The sequence below is a fragment of the Scaptodrosophila lebanonensis genome, unplaced genomic scaffold (genome assembly GCF_003285725.1).
Source record: "Scaptodrosophila lebanonensis strain 11010-0011.00,11010-0021.00 unplaced genomic scaffold, SlebRS2 tig00000001-arrow-pilon, whole genome shotgun sequence".
NCBI lineage: Eukaryota > Metazoa > Arthropoda > Insecta > Diptera > Drosophilidae > Scaptodrosophila > Scaptodrosophila lebanonensis.
The window spans coordinates 15,376,613-15,386,160 of NW_022060529.1; the positions used below are offsets into that span (position 1 = coordinate 15,376,613).

General features: G+C 40.6%; 1 non-coding gene across 1 annotated transcript; it reads left to right on the forward strand.

Annotated features, from left to right (window-relative positions):
* The first annotated feature begins 8,299 nt into the window (after positions 1-8,299).
* Positions 8,300-8,391, forward strand: Trnay-gua. The gene is given in 2 exon segments: positions 8,300-8,336; positions 8,356-8,391. It is a non-coding gene; the product is annotated as a tRNA-Tyr (tRNA).
* Positions 8,392-9,548: the final 1,157 nt, after the last annotated feature.

Below are 9,548 nucleotides of genomic sequence, written 5' to 3' on the forward strand. Positions count from 1 at the left end.
GACAAGTCCAAAAGACGAAAGAAATGAAAACAATAGCAAGATACTCTGATTAAAACTTTTGCATTATCTCTATAGACAGAGAAGACTGGATAGCTATTTAGATTTTTTGAGCAACTGGGATATCTGGAATATTGAATAGATTATATATTCGCTGAAAAGGGAAGGGCTCAGTAGGAGTAAAGTAAAAGACAATAGTCGCGGACCGCCGTGCGTCTGTTCGCTTTAGAGTTTTATTGGAGACTGACACTTTTGCTATACATATTCTTTATGCTTACATTCGTATGCAACAGTGACAGATAACTTGTAGATAACATAAGATTATTATCTGCTTATATTAACATGCGTGCATTGGTACTTATGTTTGTATTGATTTTCAACACCCTTCCTCAATGCAAACATGTTTTACAAAAATTTTCAAATCAAATTTAACAGCTTTGTAAAATGAACATGCTTCGCTTTAGGGAGATTTTTCGTTAAAATATCAGCTATCATTTCATTGGTTGATGTATACTGTAAAACAATTTGTTCTTCGTTTACAACCTGTCTTGCAAAATGATATCTAATATCAATATGCTTTGTTCTTTCATGGTGTACAGGATTCTTAGCTAATTGTTGAGCACTTAAATTATCGCCATGAAGAATAGTTGGAGTACTCGAGTCACCGCAGCCAATCTCCACTATAAGACGCCGTAGGTATATGGCCTCCTTACACGCAGTTGAAAGAGCCATATACTCCGCCTCCGTGCTGCTAAGTGCCACGCTGCGTTGCTTTTCAGATCGCCAGGATATGGGTCCTCCAGCCAAGTAGTATACATAGCCAGTATACGACTTGCGATCGATGCGGTCGCCACCCCAGTCTGCATCCACATAGCCGGTAAGGGGTTGTCCACACTCTTTGTAGTGCAACTTCAGGTCCACAGTTGACGCCAGGTATCGAAGCACATGTTTTACACCCACTAGGTGCTCTGCATGCGGATCTTGATTCCGTTGAGCTAACTTGGCAACGGAATGCAATATGTCTGGCCTTGTTGTAAGCGCCAGCCACATTAACTCGCCAATTGAAGACTGGTAGGATGCAATGTCAACCTTTTGACAATGCTCGCTGGTACATATCACTTGGAAACCAGCATCCAGTGGGGTCGCTGTAGGTCTACAGGTCTCGCATCCATGTTCACGCAATATGTCTTTGATGTATTGCGAATTGCTTAGCGAAATTTCGCCAAGCTCACCGTCGCGCTGCACTTCCATGCCAAGGAACAAATGCAGCTCTCCCTTGTCAACACATTCAAACGATGTTGTAATGGCTGACTTGATGTTGGCCAAGTCCTCTTTTGATCGGCATGCTATAATTATATCATCAACATAAACAAGGATTAATGATAAGTCACCTCTTCCGTTCCTTTTGTAAAGACACGGTTCATTTTCACATGCTACAAAATCTATGCCTTGTAGTACACAATCGAGCTTGGAGTTCCACTCGCGCCCCGACTGCTTCAATCCATATATTGCCTTTTTAAGCAATAAAGCCTTACTTGGATTATTGGGATCTGTGTATCCCTGTGGCTGCTTCATATAAACAGTTTCATGCAGGTCGCTATTCAAATAGGCGGTACACACATCTATCTGGTGAAGGTACAGCTTCAATTCCGCTGCTAACGCCAAAATAAACCGCACGGTTTCCAATCTGCAAACGGGTGAGAACGTCTCTACATAGTTCACGCCATACTTCTGGGAGCACCCTTTAGCAACGAGTCGTGCCTTGAAACGTTCGACTTTTCCATCAGAGTCACGTTTCAGGCTGTATACCCACTTGCAACCAACTGCTCGCTGATCTTTTGGTAAATCAGCCATCTGCCAGGTTTCGTTTGATTGTAGTGCCTGATATTCCTTTTGCATCGCCTCTTGCCAGAATACTGCATGTGTGCTACCAACGGCCTGATCATAGGATGTCGGAACCATTACGTCACTAGCAACCAATGCTCCAAGCACATTGTATTGCTTTCTTGGACGACCAGGTTTACCATTTCGAACAATTTTAGGCCGGCCTGGCCCAATCTTCACAGTATCCTCGTCAGAGTCTTCTTTTTCGACTGCACTCTCATATGCGTTGGAGCTGCTGTCGTCAGAACTGTGCTCACTGTCATCGTCGTCGATGCTTCTGTCACCATCCGTGTGAGTGACATGCTCTTGAACCTCGCATGCAGGAAAATCTACCGTAACGGTATCTTCATTGGTATGACCACCACAACGCTCATCAAATAGAATGTCTCGTTTTTCGACAATCGTCCTCGTCTCTGGGTCGTATAACCGATAGCCTTTGGCTGCTACCGAATACCCAACCATACGGTACTCATGCCCTTTGGGTTTGAATTTGCCTTTACGGGGACCCTTTGCAAGTGCAACTGCAATGGAACCAAAAACTTTTAGATGGCTAACACAGGGTTTCTTACCTGTCCACGCTTCCATTGGAGTCAGGTTGTTCAGTGCACTGGTAGGTGATCTGTTTCTTATGTATACTGCTGTGTTGACTGCTTCGGCCCACAAAGACTCGCCTAGGCCCGACTGCACCAATAAGCATCTGGACATCTCCGTTAATGTCCGGTTTGCTCTTTCCGCCACGCCGTTCTGCTGCGGAGTATAAGCCACGGTCAATTGCCTTGCAATACCATGGTGTTTCAGGAAACCGTTGAATGTTGTGTTGACAAACTCGCCTCCATTGTCGGTTCGAATACATTTGAGCTTTTTATCTGTTTGCCGTTCAACCAAGTTTTTAAATTCGACGAACTTACTGAACACTTCATCTTTCTTCCGCAAAAAATAAACAAATATACGCCTGGACTTGTCATCGATGAAGGTCAGAAAGTATTTGGATCCAGCAAGTGACTTCGTGTCGAATGGGCCGCATACATCAGCATGAACCAGTTCCAACAGCTCTTCGGCACGGTTAGTGCTTACCTTTGGGAATGGCTGTACATGTATTTTGCTTAGCATACACGTTTTGCAATTCAAGTTGTCTGGGAAAACAACCTTTCCAATACCACGCACTAGCTCTTTGCTGATCACTTCCTTCAGACTGGTAAAATTTAAATGGCCATAACGCTTATGCCACAATGTACCATCTGATTCAGTTGCGGAATAACACCTATTTTGTTTGCCTTGAAACATATAAAGGTTCCCAACTTTATTCGCTTTCAGTATACACTCGCCGTTTTGTATAACTTTAGCAAAATGTGGCCCAAAATGTATAACATTGTTCTTTTGCACTGACCGGCTGACGGACATAAAGTTGCCATTCATTTTCGGTACATACAGTACATCTGACAACACCAAGGTACAAAGTTCTGTCTGTAACTTCACCTCTCCTCTGCCTTCGGCCTTCAGGAAACCAGCGTCAGCTAAACCGATCATTTCAGTGTGCGCAATAAATTTTGAAAATAACGTCTTATCGCAACACATATGGCTTGTTGCTCCGCTGTCCAGACACCACATGTTGTTCTCTATCTTTCCAACGTCCAACGCATTTAACAAGCTGCTCTGCTTTTCCATCTCTTTCTTTGTCGATTGCTTTTTCCCTTCACCGCGAATTTTCTCACGCTTGCACTGTGCCTTGTAGTGCCCTTTTTCGCCGCAGTTGTAGCAAACGACGATTTTTGAATTCCTTTTTGAATTCGCTTTGGAATGCGCGACGATCTGCTGCGTAGCTATAAATGCTCTTGCATTCTCGCTCTCTCCATCTGCATTGCCTCTGCGCTCTCCCTCTTCCATCAGCTTGATACATAACACATCAAATGACGGTAAATTGTCACGCGTCTCAATGGCGACGACAAAATTTTCGTATGGTTCGGGCAAGCTTGACAACAACACGATTGTTTTTAACTCATCATTTAATTCGATGCCAACTGTACACAAACCATCCAGAATTTCGTTAAATTCGTGTATGTAACTTGAAATGCTTTGGCCTTGAAACATGCGTTTGCCTAGCAATTTCTTGTACAGCGACACTTTCCGTACAGGTCCACTCGGCTGATGAACGTCCTTTAACTTTTTCCATGCCTCGTACGAAGTGTTGCAATTTTTAATGAAGCCCAATTGTGAAGCTTTTACACTTAGCGTTATAATTGCTAATGCCTTTTCATCTTTTGGCCTTGAACTCTCAGTATTACTAGGTTCAGCACCTGATGCCACACTCCACAATTCCGCGTGCACTAAGACAGATCGCATCTGTATGCTCCATGAGTCATAGTTATGCTCTTCCAATTTGTCTATTTGATATAGCGCACTCATTTTTTAAATGTTATATTTCTTGAGTCACCAAACGATTACTATTTCACAATACTTTGAACTTCTCCTATGAGCCTATATGCCCTGGGCCCATAACCTATTGAATAGATTATATATTCGCTGAAAAGGGAAGGGCTCAGTAGGAGTAAAGTAAAAGACAATAGTCGCGGACCGCCGTGCGTCTGTTCGCTTTAGAGTTTTATTGGAGACTGACACTTTTGCTATACATATTCTTTATGCTTACATTCGTATGCAACAGTGACAGATAACTTGTAGATAACATAAGATTATTATCTGCTTATATTAACATGCGTGCATTGGTACTTATGTTTGTATTGATTTTCAACATGGAATTAGGACCATAACTACCCCAAAAAAAATATGTAATTTATTCCAATCCCCTATTATGAGAAATCTCGCTCTCTAATTATTGGCTGTCCATCTGCACATGGGCGTATATATGTACATGAACACCCCTGAACAAAATCTACAGTCTTGTGACATATATTTTGAAGCATTTCTGCTCGGTTCAATGCCAGTTAAGAGCCATTTAATTTCATGGATTTTCATGATTGTTTGTTATTGAGGTTAGACTCTGGATTTTGGATGTTGGATTACATAACCAATTATTTCCAAACTAGAAGCATTTTGGAAAGCAATGTGACTCTTGTTCTGAAATCCTTAGTAATGTTCTTACTTGGCCAGCACATTCTTAATTTGTTATAACAAATAAAGCCTGATCTAATAACTATTGAATCGGGCTTTCTAACAAAACAATATTAACACGCTTGGAAAACCCTGAGGTTTTAAAAAGACTCTAGGATTGTAAAGCCTATTATTTCGACACTTAATTGTATCATGAACATTTAAAACCAATAAACCAAGCTTCGTGTGTAGACTGTCCTAATCCTTAGGCAATATGAGTTTTTTTTTTTTTATTTTCCATCTCCTTCCCCTCTTCCAAGGTTTCGTTAATTCCTTAAACTCTTCCAAAACTTCATAAATTAAACTTTGCTTACGTATTTAATATATAATTCTCTACTTCTGTTCAAAATGGCATCCAAATCGGTTAATTAGAAGAAAAGTCCTCCACTTTGAAAAAGGACTACTAACAAACTTGGATCAGGTTGAGCCCCAGCTCTTGTCTTAAGCCTTCTAGTAATAAACAAAAAGCAATAAGTACGTATAATTTTAACTAAGTATAATCGTTTCGATTCCCACAAGCTCCCTGACAATGCAGCAAAAGTTAATAACTGTGCCATTAAAGTTGCGTAGTATACGTAACCTATTATTATTTCATGACTTAAAGCAATGTGGCCGTGGCCAACGAAGTCGGAGTTGGTCGTTAGTTATTCGTGTGGACGGACAGCGGCAATCGTCCGCAGGGCGGACGACAAAAGGAAACCTTTGCGGTTAATTGCACCACCAACACGAGACGTGGGGTCAAAGGCAACGTTAAATGTCAATTGGCCAGGGGTTGTCGTCGACGCTGGCCACAACGTCGCTCGATTGCCATTGACAACCTGCAGTGGAAAATCGACAATAACGCAAAAGGAGTACACTTGATCAAATTGATATACATATATGGGTATACACACACACACACACACACAAAATAAGAAAAATGTGTGTTTAAGTTTTTAGATATAGGAATGGTTTCTTTTTTGGTAATCGAAGGGAGCTCTTGAAGTTATTGGTTTGGAAGCTTAGTAGAGCTACAATTAACAGATTTAAGCAAGGCTTAAAACCCAAAACATAATAAAATTATCAAAGAAAAATATACATTGCTATGGAAATGTAGTACAGATAGTCCATGAAATAAAATATGATCAAAAATAATTGAAAATCAGTGAACCACTTTAGCAAATAAAAAAGAAATTTAAGAATTATTGAATTGATCTAGACACCTCTGGTAAATCGTCGGTCTGATGACATTACTGATTAAATTACTGATCTTCGGGTTACATTACTTTAAGTTCGTTACCTTGGCATTCCAATCTATATCCGTCTGCGCGATTGCCCGAGACTTAACATACACTATGTTTTTACAAATATTTAATTCATAGTCTGCTATTGAAGAATGTTGGATGATGATTAATAAGTCACATGCACATACTATATATAGCTAGATATTTCTACTCGTGAATATACCCATATTGTTAGGACATTTTTGCTGTGTATAATTGATGAAGAGACGGTATATATTGTAGCTGAAGAGCACGGATATATGGAATTCCAAACTGAAGTTTTTAGCACTGTTAGGTATCAGTCTAGGAACAAATAAGTCTTTACACGTTTTTATGGTAAAAAGTATAAGTTTATCAAAGTTTTTCAAATAACATAACATGCATCTAAGGATTTTACATACTTTAAATGTTGTTGCTTAAATATCAGTTGATTAACGTTAATTCGTTGTACATATTTGTAAAACTATAGCAGATAATCCAAATATGGTTTGGTTAGAGAATTAGAGTACTCACGAAATGGGTACTGGGATGAATGATATTACCAAAGAATGATAATTTTTGCATTATGTCAGTTAAAAATAAAGTTGAACATTTCGCATTATGTTTTGATTACTTTCTAAAGTAGGTTAACAGCGTCACATTTGATCTAATGTGTATATATACATACAGTACAGTATGTACGAGTAAACAAGGCTTGTTTCCGAAATATAACTTTCCATAAAAAGTTCAGAACGGTCCCGACCGTTAACTGTGTGACCAGTTTTAGATGAAACACCTGTCCTTTCAAGCTGTACCCACAAGCTAATTAGCATGCCAAATAATTCTATACATATTTTGTAATTTGATTTTTTTTCGAGCTTGCGTTGGGCCAATTACAACAATAACAGCAACATGAATGCTTTCATTTAAAGGTAGCATGCTGGCGAGATTTAAAATAAATTATATCAGCATATTCCCAGGGGCGCTTTACAAACTTATGCTGGTGTGCGAGTGTCTGTGTTGAGTGCTTTACGCCTGCTCAGCCCCCTTTGGAGCACTCAGCACACCCATTGAGAGATACAAACTGACACACACACACACACACATTCTTGGACAGGCTGCCACCCACACATACCTACATACATGTATGTACATACACACATACACACATAAAGCAAATGCCGACGTCAGCGTTGCCGTCACACTCGACACGCCAGTTCCATATGCTGTACGGTCTCTAAAGCCCCACCCGCCTCTGGCACAACCACAAACTCTATAACAGCCACATGTAGGCGTACTAGTCCGTCCGCGAAGGGGTGTAACACATCAACATCAACAACGGCAACGGCAGCGGCGGCAGCGGCAGCGGTAGCAGCAGCAGCGTCCAACGACGTCTACGACCGCATTGCATGAATTTAACTTAACCCCGAACCATTTGTGAGCATGTGAGCGTCGCAGTGTGTGTGTTGTGTGTGTGTGTATACATACATACATAATCGTATGTGTTAGTGTGTGCGTGCACATCCAGGGTAAAATGCAGGAACAATCAGCGAGCTGAGAGCACTGCGATAATTGAACATGTTTCCGCAGTTGGTGGCAGCAGCTCGAGCCCTTTTGCATTTTTCGAAATTGCTTTTTGCTCTTCTTTTGGGATTCGTGCGAAACGCTGACAGAGACGCCAGCAGCGACAGCAACAGCGACAGCGGCGGTAGCGACGGACACAGTACAAAAACGTGGCAGAAGCGTATGAACGAATAAACAGAATGCCAACCAAGCCCAAGCCCTTAAAATGCTACACACACACACACATAAACAGGCACACACACATGCAGGGCTACTCCATTTTGTATGAACTGTTTTAGAGTGGCCAGACCAGTTTGTTGACATCGTGTTGTCCGCTTGTGCTCGTAAGCATATGCGTAGAAAAGCTTATCAGGTTTATTTATAAAAGTGAAGGTGAACTTTGCATATTTTGTGTGTTTGTTATTGCTTTTCTTTGGCTTATTGTGTTCGCATTTTACTTTGAAGTGCTTCGCAGTCAAGTGCGCATTTACGTCTGGCGTCGTCATCAACCTTCGATAGCTCAGTTGGTAGAGCGGTGGACTGTAGATCGGTACATTAAGTAGAAATCCATAGGTCGCTGGTTCAAATCCGGCTCGAAGGATTAAATTTTTTATAATTTACAAATTTTTTTTAGTATAACTAATGTAATTTAATGGAAATAATAAATCAATTTTTTTATAATATAAAATTTTTTTATAAATGAATAATGTAATTTATTGAATCAATAAATTAACTTTATTCTAATTTTCTATAAATTATTAAACATTTTGCATTCATTATGGATTAGTTTTTATGAATATTATATTATATATTTACGTAAAATGTGGTAATAGTTATAAAATAGTCACTGCACAACGTTTTCAATGACGGGCCTGAAACATTGAGAAGTGCTGGTCACCCTAAAGGGCGCAACGCTTACATCACGCGCCTAATGAATGGGCTGTTACCTCATGCATTGTAATGAAGGCAGGACACGAACAGCACATGAAAATGGGAAGGAAGTTCATATTGAACGAACGAAATGAAAATATAAAAAAAAAACGAGAACACGAAAAAACAGAAAAGAGTTAAATCGAAACGTGGCACGTATGATATATTAATAGGCGCATCCACACAGGGATATGGACATAAACGTTTCTGTATAGTATAAGCTAGGATCCCAGCACGTGCAATAAGTTAACCCAACAGCTTAAGCAATAAAGGAATGCAAATAGATGCTCTCAGACACAGATACAGATACAGCGACTACTACTAGATTGTGGGCATACCTACCCGTCGGTTGCCAGAGCGCCAAAGCCCCATCATCGGCATAAAAAGTAATTCAACGTTCATAAAATGAACTTTTTATATGCGCGCGTTTATCCTTTAATATTTTTAAAGCACGGACAGACGCCAGCACACACACACACACACACACACATAGAAAAGCACTCACTTTTCAAACACACACACGCACACAAGTTCAGAGAGCATGAAGGCTTTATAAAAATTAAATATTTGCCCAAGAGAGCTTGGGCAGCATTGTGCGCCAAAGGGGCGTCAGTGGGGCCGAAAAAGAGCGCAAGCATGAACAAAGTTTGGGCACAAAACTTTTTCTTCTATTTCGTTGTCGTCGTCGTCGCTGTTGTTGTTGACGTCGTGGTCGTCGTTGCTGTTGTTGTTGCTCACACATTCTTGCTGTTGTTGCCTTGGGGTGGTATTGGGCGGGTGGTGGTGGGTGGTGGCTGTTGGGCGTCGTTGCCAACGCCGCAAAACTTT